The sequence below is a fragment of the Eubalaena glacialis genome, unplaced genomic scaffold (assembly GCF_028564815.1).
Source record: "Eubalaena glacialis isolate mEubGla1 unplaced genomic scaffold, mEubGla1.1.hap2.+ XY scaffold_456, whole genome shotgun sequence".
Taxonomy (NCBI): domain Eukaryota; kingdom Metazoa; phylum Chordata; class Mammalia; order Artiodactyla; family Balaenidae; genus Eubalaena; species Eubalaena glacialis.
In genome coordinates, this window is record NW_026871365.1 from 31,208 (window position 1) to 52,593 (window position 21,386).

Consider the following 21,386-nt stretch of genomic DNA (forward strand, 5'->3'; position numbering starts at 1 on the left):
GACCCCCACCCGCGCGTCTCCTCGCCGGCCATGGCCCGGCGCGCGCCCACCCCCTCCTCGCAGCCTTGCTTTCCGTCTCGGGCCCCCTCCACCCGGCGCGATCCCCGCGTCGGAGGCAGTAGGCAGCGCGCACTCGGAGTTTTCAGGGCCACGCGGGTCCGGGTCCCTGTCGGGGTCGGGGGCTGCTGCTTTGGAGGACGCGGTTGGTGTGGCGTTGGGTCGGGTCGGGTCGGGCACGAGCCGGGCGCCCGTGGTGGGCAGGGGGCCGGAGGGCAGGGGGAGGCGTCGGCAGGCAGCCCGAGAGCGGCCGGGCGCGGGGGCGGTGGCCGCCGTCCTCGTTAGTATAGTGGTGAGTATCCCCGCCTGTCACGCGGGAGACCGGGGTTCGATTCCCCGACGGGGAGGCAACACGCCCTCTTTTGGTGGCTGGCGCCGCTCTCTGTCCTGCCGCCTGGCTCCCAAGGGCCCTTCTTCTCCTCCCTCCGCCCTCCGCCCTCCAGCGAGGCGCAGGGCGCCAGCGCGTGCCCAGCCTGCCCACCCTCGCCCCCCTCCAGCCACCCAGCCCTTCCTCCTCGCCGGGCGCTCAGTCGCCAGGGCCGAGCGACGGCCTCCTCTGGACCCCACAAGCGCCCGATGACATTGCGGCCCGCCCCAAGTGGCTGTCTCAGGGGGCTCCTTGCGTCGCGACGCACAGCTGCGCAGCTATGCACAGCGGCATAGGTGCACAGCTGCCGGGACGGGTGGGAGGCGGATGAGTGCCGTCCCCCTGTCGGTGCGGGGAGTGGCCTGGCCCAGCGCCCGGTGGAGAAGGGCTTTGGCGAGCCGGGGGCTGGAAGACGCGTGCCCCGGGGGCGGGGGCGGGCCGCGGCGTGGAGCGGAGGGCCCTGGAGCAGCAAGGCAGCGAGAGCGCCCCCCTGAGGCGGTCGGGCCGGTGGCCGAGGGCAGCTTCGTAGGGCTGGCGCGGGTGGGGCGCCGGGGAGCCTTGGTGGCGCCTGTGACGTCACAGAGCTGCCGGCCGGCGGGGCGTCGGGGCAGGGCTGCTCCAAGCGGCGGCTGCGGCGGCGGCGGCGGCTGAGGAGGAGGAGGAGGAGGAGGACGAGGAGGAGGACGAGGAAGAGAAAGGGGAGTAGGAGGAGGAAGAGAAGGAGGAGGAGGAGGAGGAGGAGGAGGAGGAGGAGAAGGCGGCGGCGACGAGAGTGCGCTCGGGCGAGCCCGGTGCCGGCGTCTCGGGGCGGCCCGGGCTGTGCAGCGTTGGTGGTATAGTGGTGAGCATAGCTGCCTTCCAAGCAGTTGACCCGGGTTCGATTCCCGGCCAACGCAGCGGGCTGACCTTTTACCGAGCTCCACGGGCGGCCGGCCGGCCGGGGGCCTGTGAGGGAGAGCTGGGAGCAGGGAGCTAGCTGGCCCCAGCGGCTTTTCTTGTGTGTGCGAGAAGCAGGCGCGCAGTGTTCTGAGGGCGCTGCAAGCAGGAAGGACGGTAGGACACGTGGATTGCCAGGGGCGGCGCGTGGCTGGACTTGGAAAGGCCGGGTCTTGGCGCCAAGGTGGCGCCGAGCGGGTGCTATGGGTCCAGCAGGAGCAGTGGTAGAGCCTGACGCTCCCTGGTGGTCTAGTGGTTAGGATTCGGCGCTCTCACCGCCGCGGCCCGGGTTCGATTCCCGGTCAGGGAAGCCTTTCTTCTGCCTCTCTACCTCCCACCGTCCACATCCCACTTTTAGGCCACGCTTGCTCCGCGGCCTCGGCGCCCCGACAAGAGCCGCCCGGTGCCCTGCACCTCCAGCCCAAGCCCTGCCAGGCAACCTCCACCCTCCCTCCCCGGCCAAACCTTTTGGCCGCACTGGCGCGCGCCCACTCGAGGCCTTCGACGTCCCGTGTCTTCCTTTTCGGACGCTTGCCTCAGCCCCAAACACGAGTGGCCGGGGCCGCGCCTCTCGCCGCCGTGGCCGTGGCCACGAGCAAACGCCCCCGCCTGTGTCTGGACTCTCCATCAGCACTGCTTTTCCCCCACGGCGACAGTGGCGGCAGCGCCGACGGCGACGGCGGTGTCACACGCGGTGCCTTCTAACAAAGCCGGATCCCCTGTGGAAAGGAGCACCGGTGGGCAGACGGGTGCTTCGCACCACCGCAGCAGGTTTCCTGAACGCCCTTGCCGGTGCCGTGGGGGTGGCTGACAGTGTGGGATGAAGGTGTTTGTGGCCGCGGTCGGTGGCCACCCCACGCGGGTTAGGGAACGGAGCAGAAGGACCCCATGGAGAGAGGGCGGCGGTGGGCCGCGTGCTGGGAGGTGCGAGGAAGGGCCTGGGGTGTCTGGGTGGAGCGCGGGCAGGAGCGGGAGGTGTTGGGCTGGCGGGGACCTGGCCCGGGAGAGCGGCTGGCCACTCAGGCAGGGGCTCAGCAGAAGCTTGGGGGTGGTGGCAGCACCTGGCCCGGCACGTGTGTACGGGTGGGTCAGATCAGGGGCCGGGGTGGGCCTGGAGTAGGAGTGCGTCTGAGGAGCACTGGCGGAAGTGAGACTTCCGGGCAGGACATGTGACAGTCGGGCCTGGGATACAAGGGGAAGGTGGCGGGGAGAGGGGTCCGAGCCGGCAGGCTGGGGGGAAGGGCGGGGTGTGTGAGTGGGCTGTGGGGCGAGGAAGACGGTGGGAGAGGACCCCTTCGCGGTGGGGTGGCGGGTGAGCGCGCCAGACTGGTGTGCTGTGCGGCAAGGTGGTCAGGCTAACCAGTGGGTTGGGACTGGGGGCGGTGGGTAGGAGGCAGGCAAGAGAAGAGCAGAAACGGAGCGCGCCTCAGGGGCTAGGCGGGGTCCGAATGGGGTGGGGGCATTCTACTGCCCCAGAGACATATACATCACCTCTCATCGGGAGAAACCATCCGGTCTCAGGTGTGTGTGGCGGCGGGGGTGGGGGGAGGAGGGGTTGAGGTTGAAAGAGGCCAAAGGAGAGGTCCCCTATGATCCAGCAATCCCACTCCTGGGTACGTACCCGGCAATGACGAAACAAGAGTGCAAAAAGGCACAAGCACCTCCACGTTCACAGCGGCACTATTTGCAGTAGCCAAGACACGGGAAAAAAACCCAAGTGCCCGTCAACGGGTGGCTAGTACAAGAAGAGGTGGTATATATGTACTATGGGATATTACTCAGCCATTAATAAAAAAGAATGAAATATTGCCATTTGCCGCAACAAGAATGCTCCCAGAGAATATTACACTTAGTGAAGTAGGTCCGACAGAGAAGCACAAAGATATGTGGAATCTAAAAAGTACTACCAATGAATCTATGTGCAAAACAGAAACAGACTCACAGACCTAGAAGACACAGTGATGGTTACCCGAGGTAAAAAGGAGGGGTGGAGGGATAAATTAGGAGCTCGATGAACAGATACACAGTACTTCATATAAAGGAGATAAGCAACAAGGATTTCCAGAATAACGCAGGGAGTGATAGTCAATATCCTGCAATAACCTGTAGTGGAAATCAATCTGAAACAATATTAGACATGGAAAACAGTATCCCCCTTGCTGTACACCTGAAACTAACTCAATATTGTTAATCAACTCTTCTTCTTAAACCACGAGTACTAGTACTTATAAGTAAGTAAGTAAGTAAATAAATAAAAACAACGACCAAAATAAACAGGAGAAACATGAGCCATCAGATGATCCAGCAATCCCCGTCGTGGGTACACATCCGCCAAAGAGAAAAACTGTTGTTTGAAGAGATCCACGCACCCCCGTGTTTGCAGCAGCACTGTGTGCCGCAGCCAAGACATAGAAAAAACCCATGTGCCCGTCAACAGTTGGCTGACAGGAAGAGATGCGGTATATATGTACTGTGGAATATTACTCAGCCATTTCAGAAAACGAAATATTGCCATTTGCCACAATAAGGATGGTCCTAGAGAACATTACACTTAGCGAAGTAAGTCTGACAGAGAAGCACAAACATACGTGGAATCTAAAACATAATAGAAAAGAAGGTATGTGCAAAAGAGAAACAGACTCACAGACATAGGAAACACACTGATGGTTCCCCGAGGAGAACGGGAGGGGTGGAGGCATAAATTAGGAGCTGCGATGAACAGATACACCGTACTTCATATAAAAGACATAAGCAACAAGGATTTCCAGAATAACACCGGGAATGATATTCAATATCCTGTAGTAAACTGTAATGGAAAGCAATCTGAAACAATATTAGACATGGAAGACAGTATCCGCTTTGCTGTGCACCTGAAACTAACTCAATATCGTTAATCAACTTTTCTTCCAAAATTACAGCTACTAGTTCTTATAAGTAAATGAATAAGTAAATATTAAATGCATAAATAAAAACAACACACTAAATAAATAGGTGGAATACGAGCTCCCATATGATCCAGCCCTCCCCATCGTGGGTACACATCGGCAAAGGAGAGAAACTGTCATTTGCAGAGATCCATGCACCCCCACGTTCACAGCAGCACTACGGGCCACAGCCAAGACATGGACAAAACCCAAGTGCCCATCAACCGATGGCTGGCACAGGAAGACGTGGTACGTATGTACTGTGGAATATTACTCAGCCATACAAAAGAGTGAGATATTGCCATTTGCACCGATAAGGATGGACCTAGAGTATACTCCACTTAGCGACGTAAGTCAGGCAGAGAAGCACAAAGATATGTGGAATCTAAACCGTACTACAAACGGATGTATGTGCCAAAGAGCAACGGACTCACAGACATGGAAAACACACTGTTCGTTACCCAAGGGGAAAGTGTAGGGCAGGGAAGAATCCGGAGCTGCGATTAACAGAGGGGAAATACTATACATAAAGCACAGAAGCAACAAGGATTTGCCGTACAGCACAGGGAACTGTATTCATATGTCGTGATAACGTATAATGGAAAATAACCTGGAAAAGGACATATAACTGAATCACTTGGCTGTACACCTGAAAGTAACCCAGTATTGTAAATCAACCGTACTGCTACGAAAAGGAGACGAAGACGAAGGGGGAAAAAAGGAGGGCAACGGGACAGAGGCAAGGGCAGGATCCTTGACAACGTAGGATTTGGAAAGGATCGGGGGAAAAGTGGGGAGATAGGGGGTGGGATGGGGGTGTCTGTGGGAGTAGGGTGGAGGCTGAGGTGGTGGTGCCGGTGGTGCTGTCCCGAGGGCTGACGCTGTTGGTGGGAGCAGAGGTTCAGGGGAGGGGGTGGTGTTTGTCGTGCTGATGGTGGTGGTGGCAGTAGTGGTGGAGGAGCGGGCCGGTGTTGGAAACGTATTTCTGTCGAGGGTCAGAACATGAATCTAGAGTGCAGTCTGCGATGATAGTGTGGACTTCTTTTTGAACTCCTCGTGCAAGTGGACGCTTTGGGGACTCTCCAGGAAAATGGGATGTATCACTCCCAGAGGTGGCAACTTCCTTGCTCCTGGTTGTGCAAACATAGTATAACTTTCGCAGTGCGGGCAGAGTGAGGCAGAGAGCTTGGAAACGTGGCGAAAGGTGAAGAGGTTGGGCTGTGCGGGTGCCAGTGTGGGGTGTTCCTTACAGCGAGAAGCGTGACACAAGCGGGGTCGGGGTAAGGACGAGAGCAAGGACAAGGAAGGGGTCTGGGCGTAAGAGTGGCTGAGCCCGCAAGGTGTCAGGTCCTGGAGGCGTGGCTCCCGGGTGTGTGTGGGGTGGGGGCGTCTGCGTGGGAAGGACAGGGGCCGGAAGGTGCGGTGGTGAGCGAGCTGTTGCAGGACCGGTGCCTTGAGTGTGGCAGCGGGGAAGCCCAGCTCCGCTGTGGGGCTGCGGGAACCAAAAGGGGACGCTGCGGCTGCATGGGCCGGGAATCGAACCCGGGCCTCCCGCGTGGCAGGCGAGAATTCTACCACTGAACCACCCATGCACCGATGGCCGCCGGCGCCCGGCGCTGCCCCAGCGGCGCTCGCCGCCAACCGCCGGACCCTGGTCACTGCTCGCCCCGTGGGCATGTGCTCCATTTGAGCAGGAGGCCGACGGGCCACCTGAATGAGAGGCTCCGGGCACGCTGGCGACCCCAGGGCGCGAGGCGGTCGGAAGCACCGAGGGACGAGGGACGGAGGGACGCAGGCGTGCTCGGCCCGTCCCGCGCTTTCTCTGCCGTCCACGGCCGCCGCGAGACTGTCGGTGTCGCCAGAGGAAGCCAGGAGCCGAAGCGGCCTGGCCCGCGCCCGAATCCCAGTCAGGGCAGGCGAGGCGTGGCCGCTGCGGCTGAGCGCCGACGTTCCTCTCAGCAGCCGCCCGGCCCCGACGCACAGCCCCTCTGGCGGCTGGCTTTCTTGCTGGTGCGGGGCGTGCGAGGGCGGGCGGGGGCAGGGATCGGAGCTCGGGGCTGTGCAGGGACCGCGAGCGTGGGAGATGGACACCGGGCACCGCCGCCGCCGCCGCCGCCGCCGCCGCCGCCGTCGCCGAGCGGCGCTCAGGCCACAAGACCAAAGGTGTCTGAGCCTCGCTTCTGCGCTCTGGCCCACCCCTCTCCCGCGGGGTCCCGCTCTGCTGCGTTGGTTGTGAGGAGAAGCACTTGGGCAGACTGGCTGCTGGCTCGCGGACAGCCCGGTGAGGGAGGGAGCGCGCCAGGGTGTGGTTGGGTCCGGCCGGAGCAGCGGCTTCCCCGAGGGACTTGCGCTGTGGCGCCGAGGTGGGTGGCCCGGGCTGGGGGCCGGACGTCTGTGGTGGGTGACAGGGCATCCAGGGCTTCCGCTCACTACTCACTGGAGCACCGTTCCCGGGAGCGACTCCTGCGCCAGGCCCCGTGCAGGGAGGGCCCCCTGTTGGCTGGCCAGCAGGAGGCTGGGCTGCACGCGGCCCGGCAGGCAGGCAGGCAGGCAGGCAGGTAGGCAGGTGTGGTCCGGCCAAGGTCCCAAGGCGAAAAAGCACCGAGGGCACGCACCACAGGCCGGCAAGACGGTGTGGCTGTGGAGGGAATGGAATGGGCAGGCGGGCCGTTGGGGCTGGCGGGAAGGACAGGATGTTGGAAAGAGGGAGAGCTGCTGGTGGCGGAAGTGGAAGAAAGGCTGTGAGAGCGAGTCCGCTGTTCACCGGGCCGAAGTCGGAGGGCGGGCCAGGCGTGGACGGGCTTTCCACACGCGGCCGTTCTGCGTGTGGCGGTGGGGGCGGGGTGGAGCGTGGGAGTGGGAGTGGGAGGGAGGGACGAAGGCAGGCAGGCAGGCAGGCAGGCAGGCAGGCAGGCAGGCAGGAAAAGCAGCAGCAGCAGCAGCAGCCGCAAGCAGGTGAGGAAAGATGGGCTGCGAAGGACTGAAGGTTTTTCTGGTGGGGGTGCAGGTAGGAGGGGGCTTAGGAGCTGGCCCCTGGGGAGGGCGTTTGTCCGGAAAGCCAGTCGCCGGAGGGTTCCTAGTGCGCCGTTTCTGCCAGGCCCGCGGCCGTGGCTGAGAAGGTCCCGCGTCTGAGAGGCGTGGATGTCCGGGCCGGAGTTTGGAGAGGCCGCAAGAGTGCAGGGCGCGAACGGACTGGAAGGCAGTAAAGCGCTGCCATAGGGCCGGGTGCGTTTGTCGGGCGGGCCAAAAGGCTGGCTTGTCAGGAGTGGGATTCGAACCCACGCCTCCAGGGGAGACTGCGACCTGAACGCAGCGCCTTAGACCGCTCGGCCATCCTGACGGCGGGCCTGGGCGTGCGCGTGGCCGCTGGGCTGGCTGGGACCCGACGCGACGCGAACCCCGGTGCCCTTGGCGGGGCGCGGTGCTCCGCGCCAGGCGCGCGGCCGTCTGGGTGAGCGACAGAACGGGCGCGCGGCGGCCGACGGGGAGCACGGCCAGACGACGCGCCTGGCTGCGCCGCGGTGGCGCCCTCGCCCACCCCTGGCCCCGGACGCAGCCGGGCCGCGTCGGGCCAGCCCCTGCCGCCGACCCCCACCCGCGCGTCTCCTCGCCGGCCATGGCCCGGCGCGCGCCCACCCCCTCCTCGCAGCCTTGCTTTCCGTCTCGGGCCCCCTCCACCCGGCGCGATCCCCGCGTCGGAGGCAGTAGGCAGCGCGCACTCGGAGTTTTCAGGGCCACGCGGGTCCGGGTCCCTGTCGGGGTCGGGGGCTGCTGCTTTGGAGGACGCGGTTGGTGTGGCGTTGGGTCGGGTCGGGTCGGGCACGAGCCGGGCGCCCGTGGTGGGCAGGGGGCCGGAGGGCAGGGGGAGGCGTCGGCAGGCAGCCCGAGAGCGGCCGGGCGCGGGGGCGGTGGCCGCCGTCCTCGTTAGTATAGTGGTGAGTATCCCCGCCTGTCACGCGGGAGACCGGGGTTCGATTCCCCGACGGGGAGGCAACACGCCCTCTTTTGGTGGCTGGCGCCGCTCTCTGTCCTGCCGCCTGGCTCCCAAGGGCCCTTCTTCTCCTCCCTCCGCCCTCCGCCCTCCAGCGAGGCGCAGGGCGCCAGCGCGTGCCCAGCCTGCCCACCCTCGCCCCCCTGCAGCCACCCAGCCCTTCCTCCTCGCCGGGCGCTCAGTCGCCAGGGCCGAGCGACGGCCTCCTCTGGACCCCACAAGCGCCCGATGACATTGCGGCCCGCCCCAAGTGGCTGTCTCAGGGGGCTCCTTGCGTCGCGACGCACAGCTGCGCAGCTATGCACAGCGGCATAGGTGCACAGCTGCCGGGACGGGTGGGAGGCGGATGAGTGCCGTCCCCCTGTCGGTGCGGGGAGTGGCCTGGCCCAGCGCCCGGTGGAGAAGGGCTTTGGCGAGCCGGGGGCTGGAAGACGCGTGCCCCGGGGGCGGGGGCGGGCCGCGGCGTGGAGCGGAGGGCCCTGGAGCAGCAAGGCAGCGAGAGCGCCCCCCTGAGGCGGTCGGGCCGGTGGCCGAGGGCAGCTTCGTAGGGCTGGCGCGGGTGGGGCGCCGGGGAGCCTTGGTGGCGCCTGTGACGTCACAGAGCTGCCGGCCGGCGGGGCGTCGGGGCAGGGCTGCTCCAAGCGGCGGCTGCGGCGGCGGCGGCGGCTGAGGAGGAGGAGGAGGAGGAGGAGGAGGACGAGGAGGAGGACGAGGAAGAGAAAGGGGAGTAGGAGGAGGAAGAGAAGGAGGAGGAGGAGGAGGAGGAGGAGGAGGAGGAGGAGAAGGCGGCGGCGACGAGAGTGCGCTCGGGCGAGCCCGGTGCCGGCGTCTCGGGGCGGCCCGGGCTGTGCAGCGTTGGTGGTATAGTGGTGAGCATAGCTGCCTTCCAAGCAGTTGACCCGGGTTCGATTCCCGGCCAACGCAGCGGGCTGACCTTTTACCGAGCTCCACGGGCGGCCGGCCGGCCGGGGGCCTGTGAGGGAGAGCTGGGAGCAGGGAGCTAGCTGGCCCCAGCGGCTTTTCTTGTGTGTGCGAGAAGCAGGCGCGCAGTGTTCTGAGGGCGCTGCAAGCAGGAAGGACGGTAGGACACGTGGATTGCCAGGGGCGGCGCGTGGCTGGACTTGGAAAGGCCGGGTCTTGGCGCCAAGGTGGCGCCGAGCGGGTGCTATGGGTCCAGCAGGAGCAGTGGTAGAGCCTGACGCTCCCTGGTGGTCTAGTGGTTAGGATTCGGCGCTCTCACCGCCGCGGCCCGGGTTCGATTCCCGGTCAGGGAAGCCTTTCTTCTGCCTCTCTACCTCCCACCGTCCACATCCCACTTTTAGGCCACGCTTGCTCCGCGGCCTCGGCGCCCCGACAAGAGCCGCCCGGTGCCCTGCACCTCCAGCCCAAGCCCTGCCAGGCAACCTCCACCCTCCCTCCCCGGCCAAACCTTTTGGCCGCACTGGCGCGCGCCCACTCGAGGCCTTCGACGTCCCGTGTCTTCCTTTTCGGACGCTTGCCTCAGCCCCAAACACGAGTGGCCGGGGCCGCGCCTCTCGCCGCCGTGGCCGTGGCCACGAGCAAACGCCCCCGCCTGTGTCTGGACTCTCCATCAGCACTGCTTTTCCCCCACGGCGACAGCGGCGGCAGCGCCGACGGCGACGGCGGTGTCACACGCGGTGCCTTCTAACAAAGCCGGATCCCCTGTGGAAAGGAGCACCGGTGGGCAGACGGGTGCTTCGCACCACCGCAGCAGGTTTCCTGAACGCCCTTGCCGGTGCCGTGGGGGTGGCTGACAGTGTGGGATGAAGGTGTTTGTGGCCGCGGTCGGTGGCCACCCCACGCGGGTTAGGGAACGGAGCAGAAGGACCCCATGGAGAGAGGGCGGCGGTGGGCCGCGTGCTGGGAGGTGCGAGGAAGGGCCTGGGGTGTCTGGGTGGAGCGCGGGCAGGAGCGGGAGGTGTTGGGCTGGCGGGGACCTGGCCCGGGAGAGCGGCTGGCCACTCAGGCAGGGGCTCAGCAGAAGCTTGGGGGTGGTGGCAGCACCTGGCCCGGCACGTGTGTACGGGTGGGTCAGATCAGGGGCCGGGGTGGGCCTGGAGTAGGAGTGCGTCTGAGGAGCACTGGCGGAAGTGAGACTTCCGGGCAGGACATGTGACAGTCGGGCCTGGGATACAAGGGGAAGGTGGCGGGGAGAGGGGTCCGAGCCGGCAGGCTGGGGGGAAGGGCGGGGTGTGTGAGTGGGCTGTGGGGCGAGGAAGACGGTGGGAGAGGACCCCTTCGCGGTGGGGTGGCGGGTGAGCGCGCCAGACTGGTGTGCTGTGCGGCAAGGTGGTCAGGCTAACCAGTGGGTTGGGACTGGGGGCGGTGGGTAGGAGGCAGGCAAGAGAAGAGCAGAAACGGAGCGCGCCTCAGGGGCTAGGCGGGGTCCGAATGGGGTGGGGGCATTCTACTGCCCCAGAGACATATACATCACCTCTCATCGGGAGAAACCATCCGGTCTCAGGTGTGTGTGGCGGCGGGGGTGGGGGGAGGAGGGGTTGAGGTTGAAAGAGGCCAAAGGAGAGGTCCCCTATGATCCAGCAATCCCACTCCTGGGTACGTACCCGGCAATGACGAAACAAGAGTGCAAAAAGGCACAAGCACCTCCACGTTCACAGCGGCACTATTTGCAGTAGCCAAGACACGGGAAAAAAACCCAAGTGCCCGTCAACGGGTGGCTAGTACAAGAAGAGGTGGTATATATGTACTATGGGATATTACTCAGCCATTAATAAAAAAGAATGAAATATTGCCATTTGCCGCAACAAGAATGCTCCCAGAGAATATTACACTTAGTGAAGTAGGTCCGACAGAGAAGCACAAAGATATGTGGAATCTAAAAAGTACTACCAATGAATCTATGTGCAAAACAGAAACAGACTCACAGACCTAGAAGACACAGTGATGGTTACCCGAGGTAAAAAGGAGGGGTGGAGGGATAAATTAGGAGCTCGATGAACAGATACACAGTACTTCATATAAAGGAGATAAGCAACAAGGATTTCCAGAATAACGCAGGGAGTGATAGTCAATATCCTGCAATAACCTGTAGTGGAAATCAATCTGAAACAATATTAGACATGGAAAACAGTATCCCCCTTGCTGTACACCTGAAACTAACTCAATATTGTTAATCAACTCTTCTTCTTAAACCACGAGTACTAGTACTTATAAGTAAGTAAGTAAGTAAATAAATAAAAACAACGACCAAAATAAACAGGAGAAACATGAGCCATCAGATGATCCAGCAATCCCCGTCGTGGGTACACATCCGCCAAAGAGAAAAACTGTTGTTTGAAGAGATCCACGCACCCCCGTGTTTGCAGCAGCACTGTGTGCCGCAGCCAAGACATAGAAAAAACCCATGTGCCCGTCAACAGTTGGCTGACAGGAAAAGATGCGGTATATATGTACTGTGGAATATTACTCAGCCATTTCAGAAAACGAAATATTGCCATTTGCCACAATAAGGATGGTCCTAGAGAACATTACACTTAGCGAAGTAAGTCTGACAGAGAAGCACAAACATACGTGGAATCTAAAACATAATAGAAAAGAAGGTATGTGCAAAAGAGAAACAGACTCACAGACATAGGAAACACACTGATGGTTCCCCGAGGAGAACGGGAGGGGTGGAGGCATAAATTAGGAGCTGCGATGAACAGATACACCGTACTTCATATAAAAGACATAAGCAACAAGGATTTCCAGAATAACACCGGGAATGATATTCAGTATCCTGTAGTAAACTGTAATGGAAAGCAATCTGAAACAATATTAGACATGGAAGACAGTATCCGCTTTGCTGTGCACCTGAAACTAACTCAATATCGTTAATCAACTTTTCTTCCAAAATTACAGCTACTAGTTCTTATAAGTAAATGAATAAGTAAATATTAAATGCATAAATAAAAACAACACACTAAATAAATAGGTGGAATACGAGCTCCCATATGATCCAGCCCTCCCCATCGTGGGTACACATCGGCAAAGGAGAGAAACTGTCATTTGCAGAGATCCATGCACCCCCACGTTCACAGCAGCACTACGGGCCACAGCCAAGACATGGACAAAACCCAAGTGCCCATCAACCGATGGCTGGCACAGGAAGACGTGGTACGTATGTACTGTGGAATATTACTCAGCCATACAAAAGAGTGAGATATTGCCATTTGCACCGATAAGGATGGACCTAGAGTATACTCCACTTAGCGACGTAAGTCAGGCAGAGAAGCACAAAGATATGTGGAATCTAAACCGTACTACAAACGGATGTATGTGCCAAAGAGCAACGGACTCACAGACATGGAAAACACACTGTTCGTTACCCAAGGGGAAAGTGTAGGGCAGGGAAGAATCCGGAGCTGCGATTAACAGAGGGGAAATACTATACATAAAGCACAGAAGCAACAAGGATTTGCCGTACAGCACAGGGAACTGTATTCATATGTCGTGATAACGTATAATGGAAAATAACCTGGAAAAGGACATATAACTGAATCACTTGGCTGTACACCTGAAAGTAACCCAGTATTGTAAATCAACCGTACTGCTACGAAAAGGAGACGAAGACGAAGGGGGAAAAAAGGAGGGCAACGGGACAGAGGCAAGGGCAGGATCCTTGACAACGTAGGATTTGGAAAGGATCGGGGGAAAAGTGGGGAGATAGGGGGTGGGATGGGGGTGTCTGTGGGAGTAGGGTGGAGGCTGAGGTGGTGGTGCCGGTGGTGCTGTCCCGAGGGCTGACGCTGTTGGTGGGAGCAGAGGTTCAGGGGAGGGGGTGGTGTTTGTCGTGCTGATGGTGGTGGTGGCAGTAGTGGTGGAGGAGCGGGCCGGTGTTGGAAACGTATTTCTGTCGAGGGTCAGAACATGAATCTAGAGTGCAGTCTGCGATGATAGTGTGGACTTCTTTTTGAACTCCTCGTGCAAGTGGACGCTTTGGGGACTCTCCAGGAAAATGGGATGTATCACTCCCAGAGGTGGCAACTTCCTTGCTCCTGGTTGTGCAAACATAGTATAACTTTCGCAGTGCGGGCAGAGTGAGGCAGAGAGCTTGGAAACGTGGCGAAAGGTGAAGAGGTTGGGCTGTGCGGGTGCCAGTGTGGGGTGTTCCTTACAGCGAGAAGCGTGACACAAGCGGGGTCGGGGTAAGGACGAGAGCAAGGACAAGGAAGGGGTCTGGGCGTAAGAGTGGCTGAGCCCGCAAGGTGTCAGGTCCTGGAGGCGTGGCTCCCGGGTGTGTGTGGGGTGGGGGCGTCTGCGTGGGAAGGACAGGGGCCGGAAGGTGCGGTGGTGAGCGAGCTGTTGCAGGACCGGTGCCTTGAGTGTGGCAGCGGGGAAGCCCAGCTCCGCTGTGGGGCTGCGGGAACCAAAAGGGGACGCTGCGGCTGCATGGGCCGGGAACCGAACCCGGGCCTCCCGCGTGGCAGGCGAGAATTCTACCACTGAACCACCCATGCACCGATGGCCGCCGGCGCCCGGCGCTGCCCCAGCGGCGCTCGCCGCCAACCGCCGGACCCTGGTCACTGCTCGCCCCGTGGGCATGTGCTCCATTTGAGCAGGAGGCCGACGGGCCACCTGAATGAGAGGCTCCGGGCACGCTGGCGACCCCAGGGCGCGAGGCGGTCGGAAGCACCGAGGGACGAGGGACGGAGGGACGCAGGCGTGCTCGGCCCGTCCCGCGCTTTCTCTGCCGTCCACGGCCGCCGCGAGACTGTCGGTGTCGCCAGAGGAAGCCAGGAGCCGAAGCGGCCTGGCCCGCGCCCGAATCCCAGTCAGGGCAGGCGAGGCGTGGCCGCTGCGGCTGAGCGCCGACGTTCCTCTCAGCAGCCGCCCGGCCCCGACGCACAGCCCCTCTGGCGGCTGGCTTTCTTGCTGGTGCGGGGCGTGCGAGGGCGGGCGGGGGCAGGGATCGGAGCTCGGGGCTGTGCAGGGACCGCGAGCGTGGGAGATGGACACCGGGCACCGCCGCCGCCGCCGCCGCCGCCGCCGCCGCCGTCGCTGAGCGGCGCTCAGGCCACAAGACCAAAGGTGTCTGAGCCTCGCTTCTGCGCTCTGGCCCACCCCTCTCCCGCGGGGTCCCGCTCTGCTGCGTTGGTTGTGAGGAGAAGCACTTGGGCAGACTGGCTGCTGGCTCGCGGACAGCCCGGTGAGGGAGGGAGCGCGCCAGGGTGTGGTTGGGTCCGGCCGGAGCAGCGGCTTCCCCGAGGGACTTGCGCTGTGGCGCCGAGGTGGGTGGCCCGGGCTGGGGGCCGGACGTCTGTGGTGGGTGACAGGGCATCCAGGGCTTCCGCTCACTACTCACTGGAGCACCGTTCCCGGGAGCGACTCCTGCGCCAGGCCCCGTGCAGGGAGGGCCCCCTGTTGGCTGGCCAGCAGGAGGCTGGGCTGCACGCGGCCCGGCAGGCAGGCAGGCAGGCAGGCAGGTAGGCAGGTGTGGTCCGGCCAAGGTCCCAAGGCGAAAAAGCACCGAGGGCACGCACCACAGGCCGGCAAGACGGTGTGGCTGTGGAGGGAATGGAATGGGCAGGCGGGCCGTTGGGGCTGGCGGGAAGGACAGGATGTTGGAAAGAGGGAGAGCTGCTGGTGGCGGAAGTGGAAGAAAGGCTGTGAGAGCGAGTCCGCTGTTCACCGGGCCGAAGTCGGAGGGCGGGCCAGGCGTGGACGGGCTTTCCACACGCGGCCGTTCTGCGTGTGGCGGTGGGGGCGGGGTGGAGCGTGGGAGTGGGAGTGGGAGGGAGGGACGAAGGCAGGCAGGCAGGCAGGCAGGCAGGCAGGCAGGCAGGCAGGAAAACCAGCAGCAGCAGCAGCAGCCGCAAGCAGGTGAGGAAAGATGGGCTGCGAAGGACTGAAGGTTTTTCTGGTGGGGGTGCAGGTAGGAGGGGGCTTAGGAGCTGGCCCCTGGGGAGGGCGTTTGTCCGGAAAGCCAGTCGCCGGAGGGTTCCTAGTGCGCCGTTTCTGCCAGGCCCGCGGCCGTGGCTGAGAAGGTCCCGCGTCTGAGAGGCGTGGATGTCCGGGCCGGAGTTTGGAGAGGCCGCAAGAGTGCAGGGCGCGAACGGACTGGAAGGCAGTAAAGCGCTGCCATAGGGCCGGGTGCGTTTGTCGGGCGGGCCAAAAGGCTGGCTTGTCAGGAGTGGGATTCGAACCCACGCCTCCAGGGGAGACTGCGACCTGAACGCAGCGCCTTAGACCGCTCGGCCATCCTGACGGCGGGCCTGGGCGTGCGCGTGGCCGCTGGGCTGGCTGGGACCCGACGCGACGCGAACCCCGGTGCCCTTGGCGGGGCGCGGTGCTCCGCGCCAGGCGCACGGCCGTCTGGGTGAGCGACAGAACGGGCGCGCGGCGGCCGACGGGGAGCACGGCCAGACGACGCGCCTGGCTGCGCCGCGGTGGCGCCCTCGCCCACCCCTGGCCCCGGACGCAGCCGGGCCGCGTCGGGCCAGCCCCTGCCGCCGACCCCCACCCGCGCGTCTCCTCGCCGGCCATGGCCCGGCGCGCGCCCACCCCCTCCTCGCAGCCTTGCTTTCCGTCTCGGGCCCCCTCCACCCGGCGCGATCCCCGCGTCGGAGGCAGTAGGCAGCGCGCACTCGGAGTTTTCAGGGCCACGCGGGTCCGGGTCCCTGTCGGGGTCGGGGGCTGCTGCTTTGGAGGACGCGGTTGGTGTGGCGTTGGGTCGGGTCGGGTCGGGCACGAGCCGGGCGCCCGTGGTGGGCAGGGGGCCGGAGGGCAGGGGGAGGCGTCGGCAGGCAGCCCGAGAGCGGCCGGGCGCGGGGGCGGTGGCCGCCGTCCTCGTTAGTATAGTGGTGAGTATCCCCGCCTGTCACGCGGGAGACCGGGGTTCGATTCCCCGACGGGGAGGCAACACGCCCTCTTTTGGTGGCTGGCGCCGCTCTCTGTCCTGCCGCCTGGCTCCCAAGGGCCCTTCTTCTCCTCCCTCCGCCCTCCGCCCTCCAGCGAGGCGCAGGGCGCCAGCGCGTGCCCAGCCTGCCCACCCTCGCCCCCCTCCAGCCACCCAGCCCTTCCTCCTCGCCGGGCGCTCAGTCGCCAGGGCCGAGCGACGGCCTCCTCTGGACCCCACAAGCGCCCGATGACATTGCGGCCCGCCCCAAGTGGCTGTCTCAGGGGGCTCCTTGCGTCGCGACGCACAGCTGCGCAGCTATGCACAGCGGCATAGGTGCACAGCTGCCGGGACGGGTGGGAGGCGGATGAGTGCCGTCCCCCTGTCGGTGCGGGGAGTGGCCTGGCCCAGCGCCCGGTGGAGAAGGGCTTTGGCGAGCCGGGGGCTGGAAGACGCGTGCCCCGGGGGCGGGGGCGGGCCGCGGCGTGGAGCGGAGGGCCCTGGAGCAGCAAGGCAGCGAGAGCGCCCCCCTGAGGCGGTCGGGCCGGTGGCCGAGGGCAGCTTCGTAGGGCTGGCGCGGGTGGGGCGCCGGGGAGCCTTGGTGGCGCCTGTGACGTCACAGAGCTGCCGGCCGGCGGGGCGTCGGGGCAGGGCTGCTCCAAGCGGCGGCTGCGGCGGCGGCGGCGGCTGAGGAGGAGGAGGAGGAGGAGGAGGAGGACGAGGAGGAGGACGAGGAAGAGAAAGGGGAGTAGGAGGAGGAAGAGAAGGAGGAGGAGGAGGAGGAGGAGGAGGAGGAGGAGGAGAAGGCGGCGGCGACGAGAGTGCGCTCGGGCGAGCCCGGTGCCGGCGTCTCGGGGCGGCCCGGGCTGTGCAGCGTTGGTGGTATAGTGGTGAGCATAGCTGCCTTCCAAGCAGTTGACCCGGGTTCGATTCCCGGCCAACGCAGCGGGCTGACCTTTTACCGAGCTCCACGGGCGGCCGGCCGGCCGGGGGCCTGTGAGGGAGAGCTGGGAGCAGGGAGCTAGCTGGCCCCAGCGGCTTTTCTTGTGTGTGCGAGAAGCAGGCGCGCAGTGTTCTGAGGGCGCTGCAAGCAGGAAGGACGGTAGGACACGTGGATTGCCAGGGGCGGCGCGTGGCTGGACTTGGAAAGGCCGGGTCTTGGCGCCAAGGTGGCGCCGAGCGGGTGCTATGGGTCCAGCAGGAGCAGTGGTAGAGCCTGACGCTCCCTGGTGGTCTAGTGGTTAGGATTCGGCGCTCTCACCGCCGCGGCCCGGGTTCGATTCCCGGTCAGGGAAGCCTTTCTTCTGCCTCTCTACCTCCCACCGTCCACATCCCACTTTTAGGCCACGCTTGCTCCGCGGCCTCGGCGCCCCGACAAGAGCCGCCCGGTGCCCTGCACCTCCAGCCCAAGCCCTGCCAGGCAACCTCCACCCTCCCTCCCCGGCCAAACCTTTTGGCCGCACTGGCGCGCGCCCACTCGAGGCCTTCGACGTCCCGTGTCTTCCTTTTCGGACGCTTGCCTCAGCCCCAAACACGAGTGGCCGGGGCCGCGCCTCTCGCCGCCGTGGCCGTGGCCACGAGCAAACGCCCCCGCCTGTGTCTGGACTCTCCATCAGCACTGCTTTTCCCCCACGGCGACAGCGGCGGCAGCGCCGACGGCGACGGCGGTGTCACACGCGGTGCCTTCTAACAAAGCCGGATCCCCTGTGGAAAGGAGCACCGGTGGGCAGACGGGTGCTTCGCACCACCGCAGCAGGTTTCCTGAACGCCCTTGCCGGTGCCGTGGGGGTGGCTGACAGTGTGGGATGAAGGTGTTTGTGGCCGCGGTCGGTGGCCACCCCACGCGGGTTAGGGAACGGAGCAGAAGGACCCCATGGAGAGAGGGCGGCGGTGGGCCGCGTGCTGGGAGGTGCGAGGAAGGGCCTGGGGTGTCTGGGTGGAGCGCGGGCAGGAGCGGGAGGTGTTGGGCTGGCGGGGACCTGGCCCGGGAGAGCGGCTGGCCACTCAGGCAGGGGCTCAGCAGAAGCTTGGGGGTGGTGGCAGCACCTGGCCCGGCACGTGTGTACGGGTGGGTCAGATCAGGGGCCGGGGTGGGCCTGGAGTAGGAGTGCGTCTGAGGAGCACTGGCGGAAGTGAGACTTCCGGGCAGGACATGTGACAGTCGGGCCTGGGATACAAGGGGAAGGTGGCGGGGAGAGGGGTCCGAGCCGGCAGGCTGGGGGGAAGGGCGGGGTGTGTGAGTGGGCTGTGGGGCGAGGAAGACGGTGGGAGAGGACCCCTTCGCGGTGGGGTGGCGGGTGAGCGCGCCAGACTGGTGTGCTGTGCGGCAAGGTGGTCAGGCTAACCAGTGGGTTGGGACTGGGGGCGGTGGGTAGGAGGCAGGCAAGAGAAGAGCAGAAACGGAGCGCGCCTCAGGGGCTAGGCGGGGTCCGAATGGGGTGGGGGCATTCTACTGCCCCAGAGACATATACATCACCTCTCATCGGGAGAAACCATCCGGTCTCAGGTGTGTGTGGCGGCGGGGGTGGGGGGAGGAGGGGTTGAGGTTGAAAGAGGCCAAAGGAGAGGTCCCCTATGATCCAGCAATCCCACTCCTGGGTACGTACCCGGCAATGACGAAACAAGAGTGCAAAAAGGCACAAGCACCTCCACGTTCACAGCGGCACTATTTGCAGTAGCCAAGACACGGGAAAAAAACCCAAGTGCCCGTCAACGGGTGGCTAGTACAAGAAGAGGTGGTATATATGTACTATGGGATATTACTCAGCCATTAATAAAAAAGAATGAAATATTGCCATTTGCCGCAACAAGAATGCTCCCAGAGAATATTACACTTAGTGAAGTAGGTCCGACAGAGAAGCACAAAGATATGTGGAATCTAAAAAGTACTACCAATGAATCTATGTGCAAAACAGAAACAGACTCACAGACCTAGAAGACACAGTGATGGTTACCCGAGGTAAAAAGGAGGGGTGGAGGGATAAATTAGGAGCTCGATGAACAGATACACAGTACTTCATATAAAGGAGATAAGCAACAAGGATTTCCAGAATAACGCAGGGAGTGATAGTCAATATCCTGCAATAACCTGTAGTGGAAATCAATCTGAAACAATATTAGACATGGAAAACAGTATCCCCCTTGCTGTACACCTGAAACTAACTCAATATTGTTAATCAACTCTTCTTCTTAAACCACGAGTACTAGTACTTATAAGTAAGTAAGTAAGTAAATAAATAAAAACAACGACCAAAATAAACAGGAGAAACATGAGCCATCAGATGATCCAGCAATCCCCGTCGTGGGTACACATCCGCCAAAGAGAAAAACTGTTGTTTGAAGAGATCCACGCACCCCCGTGTTTGCAGCAGCACTGTGTGCCGCAGCCAAGACATAGAAAAAACCCATGTGCCCATCAACAGTTGGCTGACAGGAAGAGATGCGGTATATATGTACTGTGGAATATTACTCAGCCATTTCAGAAAACGAAATATTGCCATTTGCCACAATAAGGATGGTCCTAGAGAACATTACACTTAGCGAAGTAAGTCTGACAGAGAAGCACAAACATACGTGGAATCTAAAACATAATAGAAAAGAAGGTATGTGCAAAAGAGAAACAGACTCACAGACATAGGAAACACACTGATGGTTCCCCGAGGAGAACGGGAGGGGTGGAGGCATAAATTAGGAGCTGCGATGAACAGATACACCGTACTTCATATAAAAGACATAAGCAACAAGGATTTCCAGAATAACACCGGGAATGATATTCAATATCCTGTAGTAAACTGTAATGGAAAGCAATCTGAAACAATATTAGACATGGAAGACAGTATCCGCTTTGCTGTGCACCTGAAACTAACTCAATATCGTTAATCAACTTTTCTTCCAAAATTACAGCTACTAGTTCTTATAAGTAAATGAATAAGTAAATATTAAATGCATAAATAAAAACAACACACTAAATAAATAGGTGGAATACGAGCTCCCATATGATCCAGCCCTCCCCATCGTGGGTACACATCGGCAAAGGAGAGAAACTGTCATTTGCAGAGATCCATGCACCCCCACGTTCACAGCAGCACTACGGGCCACAGCCAAGACATGGACAAAACCCAAGTGCCCATCAACCGATGGCTGGCACAGGAAGACGTGGTACGTATGTACTGTGGAATATTACTCAGCCATACAAAAGAGTGAGATATTGCCATTTGCACCGATAAGGATGGACCTAGAGTATACTCCACTTAGCGACGTAAGTCAGGCAGAGAAGCACAAAGATATGTGGAATCTAAACCGTACTACAAACGGATGTATGTGCCAAAGAGCAACGGACTCACAGACATGGAAAACACACTGTTCGTTACCCAAGGGGAAAGTGTAGGGCAGGGAAGAATCCGGAGCTGCGATTAACAGAGGGGAAATACTATACATAAAGCACAGAAGCAACAAGGATTTGCCGTACAGCACAGGGAACTGTATTCATATGTCGTGATAACGTATAATGGAAAATAACCTGGAAAAGGACATATAACTGAATCACTTGGCTGTACACCTGAAAGTAACCCAGTATTGTAAATCAACCGTACTGCTACGAAAAGGAGACGAAGACGAAGGGGGAAAAAAGGAGGGCAACGGGACAGAGGCAAGGGCAGGATCCTTGACAACGTAGGATTTGGAAAGGATCGGGGGAAAAGTGGGGAGATAGGGGGTGGGATGGGGGTGTCTGTGGGAGTAGGGTGGAGGCTGAGGTGGTGGTGCCGGTGGTGCTGTCCCGAGGGCTGACGCTGTTGGTGGGAGCAGAGGTTCAGGGGAGGGGGTGGTGTTTGTCGTGCTGATGGTGGTGGTGGCAGTAGTGGTGGAGGAGCGGGCCGGTGTTGGAAACGTATTTCTGTCGAGGGTCAGAACATGAATCTAGAGTGCAGTCTGCGATGATAGTGTGGACTTCTTTTTGAACTCCTCGTGCAAGTGGACGCTTTGGGGACTCTCCAGGAAAATGGGATGTATCACTCCCAGAGGTGGCAACTTCCTTGCTCCTGGTTGTGCAAACATAGTATAACTTTCGCAGTGCGGGCAGAGTGAGGCAGAGAGCTTGGAAACGTGGCGAAAGGTGAAGAGGTTGGGCTGTGCGGGTGCCAGTGTGGGGTGTTCCTTACAGCGAGAAGCGTGACACAAGCGGGGTCGGGGTAAGGACGAGAGCAAGGACAAGGAAGGGGTCTGGGCGTAAGAGTGGCTGAGCCCGCAAGGTGT

At 61.5% G+C, this 21,386-nt stretch overlaps 12 non-coding genes across 12 annotated transcripts; 9 read left to right on the plus strand and 3 right to left on the minus strand.

Annotated features, from left to right (window-relative positions):
• Positions 1–332: 332 nt before the first annotated feature.
• TRNAD-GUC (transfer RNA aspartic acid (anticodon GUC)) lies at positions 333–404 on the plus strand. The gene has a single exon. It is a non-coding gene; the product is annotated as a tRNA-Asp (tRNA).
• Positions 405–1,248: 844 nt separating this feature from the next.
• Positions 1,249–1,320, plus strand: TRNAG-UCC (transfer RNA glycine (anticodon UCC)). Its single transcript has one exon. It is a non-coding gene; the product is annotated as a tRNA-Gly (tRNA).
• A 278-nt stretch (positions 1,321–1,598) lies between these two features.
• On the plus strand, positions 1,599–1,670 carry TRNAE-CUC (transfer RNA glutamic acid (anticodon CUC)). The gene has a single exon. It is a non-coding gene; the product is annotated as a tRNA-Glu (tRNA).
• A 4,135-nt stretch (positions 1,671–5,805) lies between these two features.
• On the minus strand, positions 5,806–5,876 carry TRNAG-GCC (transfer RNA glycine (anticodon GCC)). Its single transcript has one exon. It is a non-coding gene; the product is annotated as a tRNA-Gly (tRNA).
• A 1,665-nt stretch (positions 5,877–7,541) lies between these two features.
• Positions 7,542–7,624, minus strand: TRNAL-CAG (transfer RNA leucine (anticodon CAG)). Its single transcript has one exon. It is a non-coding gene; the product is annotated as a tRNA-Leu (tRNA).
• Positions 7,625–8,202: 578 nt separating this feature from the next.
• Positions 8,203–8,274, plus strand: TRNAD-GUC (transfer RNA aspartic acid (anticodon GUC)). Its single transcript has one exon. It is a non-coding gene; the product is annotated as a tRNA-Asp (tRNA).
• Positions 8,275–9,127: 853 nt separating this feature from the next.
• Positions 9,128–9,199, plus strand: TRNAG-UCC (transfer RNA glycine (anticodon UCC)). Its single transcript has one exon. It is a non-coding gene; the product is annotated as a tRNA-Gly (tRNA).
• Positions 9,200–9,477: 278 nt separating this feature from the next.
• Positions 9,478–9,549, plus strand: TRNAE-CUC (transfer RNA glutamic acid (anticodon CUC)). Its single transcript has one exon. It is a non-coding gene; the product is annotated as a tRNA-Glu (tRNA).
• Positions 9,550–15,420: 5,871 nt separating this feature from the next.
• TRNAL-CAG (transfer RNA leucine (anticodon CAG)) lies at positions 15,421–15,503 on the minus strand. Its single transcript has one exon. It is a non-coding gene; the product is annotated as a tRNA-Leu (tRNA).
• Positions 15,504–16,081: 578 nt separating this feature from the next.
• On the plus strand, positions 16,082–16,153 carry TRNAD-GUC (transfer RNA aspartic acid (anticodon GUC)). Its single transcript has one exon. It is a non-coding gene; the product is annotated as a tRNA-Asp (tRNA).
• An 853-nt stretch (positions 16,154–17,006) lies between these two features.
• On the plus strand, positions 17,007–17,078 carry TRNAG-UCC (transfer RNA glycine (anticodon UCC)). Its single transcript has one exon. It is a non-coding gene; the product is annotated as a tRNA-Gly (tRNA).
• A 278-nt stretch (positions 17,079–17,356) lies between these two features.
• TRNAE-CUC (transfer RNA glutamic acid (anticodon CUC)) lies at positions 17,357–17,428 on the plus strand. Its single transcript has one exon. It is a non-coding gene; the product is annotated as a tRNA-Glu (tRNA).
• Positions 17,429–21,386: the final 3,958 nt, after the last annotated feature.